The sequence below is a fragment of the Scylla paramamosain genome, chromosome 23 (genome assembly GCF_035594125.1).
Source record: "Scylla paramamosain isolate STU-SP2022 chromosome 23, ASM3559412v1, whole genome shotgun sequence".
Lineage (NCBI taxonomy): Eukaryota > Metazoa > Arthropoda > Malacostraca > Decapoda > Portunidae > Scylla > Scylla paramamosain.
The window spans coordinates 1185486-1190485 of NC_087173.1; the positions used below are offsets into that span (position 1 = coordinate 1185486).

The 5000-nt window shown below is 42.3% G+C and overlaps 1 protein-coding gene across 4 annotated transcripts in view; it reads left to right on the forward strand.

Moving 5' to 3' along the window:
• The window catches only part of LOC135111980 (neurexin 1-like), a 131603-nt gene that overhangs the window by 49638 nt on the left and 76965 nt on the right, over nucleotides 1–5000 (forward strand). The gene's annotated exons all lie outside the window — the stretch shown is intronic.

Genomic DNA, 5000 nt, shown 5'->3' on the forward strand with positions numbered 1-5000 from the left:
TTCTTTCTCTTCGATGTTTATAGGGTGAATAAGTGTTTTTTTTTCTTCTTTTTGTGTTTTTCTTCTTTTTCGATGCTTGTAGGATAAAAAGTGTTTTTCTTCCTGTAAACGTTATTGTTTCCTTTTCCATTTATGTATGTAGAGTGAAAAAGTGACCTTGTTCTTCCCGTTTACGTTCTTTATTCCTCTTCGATGTTTGTTTGATGAAATGCTTTCCTTCTTTTTTTCGTTAATTTTTCGTCTTCCATGTTTATACGATTTAAATTTTTTTCTCAGATTACGTAAGTGTTGATTACCTTGTGTATCGAAGGACGTGTTATTGCTTGGGTGGTGTTGACAGTGGTGGGGGCAAAAATGTAGCGGCCTGATCCCCGCTTATCCTTGTTTCTCTGCCCGACAAAAGACTAGCGATCCCATACGTGACTGATTCGCTCTGCTCTTGCCTTTGTGTTCTACTTAGGAAGGTGACTCCAGCCTTGGGGGATATACGGGCTAAGTTGAAAACATGTGTAAGAGACCGTACACAAGCAGGAGACTCGTAACTCCTAGACTTATGTAAACGCGGCAGCAATGTACCGTAGAGTTTTTCCCCAAAGCCACGGCGCACGTGATTTTACTTATGGTGTCACCTTGTTGCCATACTTGCTTCTGCTGTTATTGGTTGTGGTGGTACGACTATTGTTGCTACTACTACTACTACTACTACTACTACTACTACTACTACTACTACTACTACTACTACTACTACTAGTACTACTACTACTACCACCACCACCATCACCAACACCACCACCACTACTGCAATTAGTACTATTATTACTACTACTACCACTACTACTACTACTACTACTACTACTACTACTACTACTACTACTACTACTACTACTACTACCAGTAATGATAACAGTAAGAATAGTAATAATAATAACGAAGATAATGATATTGCTATTAGTAACACTGGAAATTGTGCAGGTAATATCTGGTTACTTTCACGATTTGCTCTCCATCCAATATTAGTTGTGAGTCTAATGAGTTGAAAAATAATCTTTCTGATTCGGGAATTCCGAGTTACGTGTATTGTCTCATAACAATAATGCCCATTAATGAAAGGTGGTCGTTTGTGCAGAAACATCCGCCTAATTTGGCCTCTGATAACTGTGCCGAAAAGAAAAGACAGTTTTAACTTAACTCACCCCTAGATATATTAATGCTTCAATATGCGTGAGCGAATAATCATGTTAGAGAGAGAGAGAGAGAGAGAGAGAGAGAGAGAGAGAGAGAGAGAGAGAGAGAGAGAGAGAGAGAGAGATGAGCGGCGAGATAAAGAGGTTGGGTCCAGCGGCCAGTGGTGGAGGGAGCGGCGAGCCTTTTGTGGAGTCGAGCTGATTAATGGCGCGGCGGAGACAATGGCGGTGATGGTGCCGTCTAATTACCCACCAGCCTCGGGGACCAATCCGTGTTCGCCGCTCACAAAATGACCGAACCTGACCTCACCTGACCCAGAACCCTGCCTAAAAAAAAGGTACCGAACTAAACTGAACCTAACCTAACCTTCCTTTTACTACGTAGAAATTATATATCTAAAATAAAAGGTACAGAATTAAACTGAATGTAGCCTAACCTTACCTTAATCAGAATTATTCCACGATCAATAAGAAAAAGAAAAATATACATAAAACAAAGGTATTCTAACTAAACTTAACCTAATCTAGTCTTCCCTCAACTAGAATTACCCCACGATCGATTAAAAAGATAATAAAATAAATAAATATATATATATATATATATATATATATATATATATATATATATATATATATATATATATATATATATATATATATATATATATATATATATATATATATATATATATATATATATATATATATATATATACCTGTGTACCTGAGGGCTATTTCATCTCATTAATATCAGGTAATGAGATGGTCGTCTCTTTTTTCACTAATATTCTGAGTTTTTTCAATAGTTACGGATTTGTATAATTTGTAGAGGACACACACACACACACACACACACACACACACACACACACACACACACACACACACACACACACACACACACACACACACACACACACACACACACACACCGCACGCGCGCACGTAGGTTATATTTGGTTCTCTCTCTCCACACATACGGGCCACATTTGCGAAATTCTGAAATCTAAAATCATACACACCTTGTTTTGTGGCGCTGCAGAGAGGCATGTTGGGAACCTCACGCTGATTGGCCACTTGTGTTCATCTGTGCCCTGAGGGGAGGCGTGGAGGAGCTGGGAGAGAGAGAGAGAGAGAGAGAGAGAGAGAGAGAGAGAGAGAGAGAGAGAGAGAGAGAGAGAGAGAGAGAGAGAGAGAGAGAATTGATGACCTGCATATTAAGTTTTTACACACACACAGACACACACACACACTCTCTCTCTCTCTCTCTCTCTCTCTCTCTCTCTCTCTCTCTCTCTCTCTCTCTCTCTCTCTCTCTCTCTCTCTCTCTCTCTCTCTCTCTCTCTCACTCTGTGTGTGTGTGTGTGTGTGTGTGTGTGTGTGTGTGTGTGTGTGTGTGTGTGTGAGTGTGTGTCTGAGAGAGAGAGAGAGAGAGAGAGAGAGAGAGAGAGAGAGAGAGAGAGAGAGAGAGAGAGAGAGAGAACTCGCGCGCGCGTGCCAGGAAAAGGATGAAGGGAAAAGCTGCAAAAAGAGAGAGAGAAAAAAAATGAAGGAGAAAACTTAAAAGTGATGATGGAGGAAAAATAAAAGTAGTCAGGGAAAGGTAATTGAGTTGCAGGAAGAGGAGGAGGAGGAGGAGGAGGAGGAGGAGGAGTGGGAAGGGAATGTGGGTGGGTGCCCCGTGATCTGGAAAGTTTGTCTAGTTGATCGTCGGTTCGAGCCCCGCTGACCAACCATTAAAACCATACCATCAAGTCTTCAAACCACATACATACTGATCGTTACTTTAAGCTAACCTAAGTTATCCTTACCATCCTAACTCAACCTAACCCAATCTTACCTAACCTAACTTTATCTAACTTTATCTTACATAACTCAAGCTTACCTGACTTAACTTACTCTAACTTAACGTAATCTGATCCGATCTAGTGTAACCAAACCAAACCTAACCTTACCCATCGTAACTCAACTTACTAAACGCAGCCTAATATAACTCAACAAAACTTAACCTAACTCAGCTTACTCTAACTTAACGCTACCTAATCTAACCTAACCTAATCTAACAACATTGCCACAAAACACCAACACCACGAACCAAAACCTCTCCCTGTGACCCCATTGTGACGGCGCCATTAAACCAATCAAACCAATCAGCAAACCAATTAATTTCGTACCGACAACCGCGTATAAAAACATGTAATATACCCGTACTATACATGCGGGTGGAACCAAATATACAAAAAAAGTGTATATGAGGCTGGAATGATAATAAAAAAAGGGTAATTCATAGGCATGGGGGGAAATTAATTAGCATATATTTTATTCCGCATTTGATCCATTAGTAGTGGGTTCAGGTAAAGGGAATTGTTAATGGTGTTGTGGGTGAAAAATGCAGAGCTAATGGTTGAGGAAGATGGAACGTGGTCACCAGATAAATAACAGTTTTTTATTTTATTTTATTTTATTTTTTTTACACCACGTCCTGAAAAATGTGTATGAGAGAGAGAGAGAGAGAGAGAGAGAGAGAGAGAGAGAGAGAGAGAGAGAGAGAGAGAGAGAGAGAGAGAGAAAGTAAAAAGATGAATGACAAACCGAACCACAGGACCGTAAGAATTAGAGATAAAAAGTCACGCACGCACGCACACACACACACACACACACACACACACACACACACACACACACACACACACACACACACACACACACACACACATGCACACGTACACCTTGCACTTACTTCTCCACCCTCACTCCCCTCAACTGCCCCCCTGCACGCCCCCCACACTGCGACAGTGGCAGAGAGCAATATATCCAACCTCAAAATGTTTATGCCACGTGTGTCTGTAATCACCAGGTACTAAATTTAGGTGAAGGGGAGTTGGTTCGTCCACCACAGCGAGGGTATGACTGTGGTTATGTGGTGGTGGTGGTGGTGGTGGTGGTGGGCTGTGTGATGGAGTGCTGGCGAATGTGGTGGCGTGTGCGTGTAGTGATGGTGGTGGTGGTGGTGGTGGTGTGTTATTGTGGTGGTGGTGACGGTAGTAGTGTTGTGGCACGTTCGTGTTTTGGGAAGTAGTTTGCTTTGTTTTGCACGCTGGATTTGATTGTGTTGTCGTGGTTGCTGTTTTTGTTGTTGTTATTGTTGTTGTTTTGTACTTGTTATGGTGGTACTGTAGTGGCGGTGACAAGCAGGGTGTTGTTGGTGGTGTTTTCTCGCTGTAAAGTGTAGGAGTAGAAGGAGGAGGAGGAGGAGGAGGAGGAGGAGAAGGAGGAGGAGGAGGAGGTACTGGTTGAGAAATGAGGAATAGGTAAGTATAGAGAAGATGAAAGACGGAGTAATAGAGGAAGAGGAAGCGGAGGAGGAGTAATGATAAAGAAGGAGAACAAGAAGGCCGTGATAAAGTAGGTGGAATGACGGTGGTGAGGAGGATATGAAAACCTGAGACTGACTTAACGACTCTTAAAACGTAACCAAGCTGAAAAGCGAGACGAAGCGAAATGCAAGGCTTGGTGGCAGCAGCAACAACAACAACAGCAGGCGTCCTCCGTCATACCAGCAGCTCCTTGCAACCCACAATGCCTCTGGAACACGAAAGGAGTCCCGCTTGTCGGAAATTTAGCTCAAAGTACCTGGTGGAAATGGTACGTCTAGCTGGGACAGATTTGATTGATCTCGTATCTCGGATTTCGCGTCGTGGGGATTCGAACCGTGGATCGTATTAGACTCATGCAGGTTTATAAGGGCAAATCCACCTCCCCCCGTATTTTCCCATTGCCGAAATGCTCCTTGGCTCACTAGTAACTCTGAGAAAC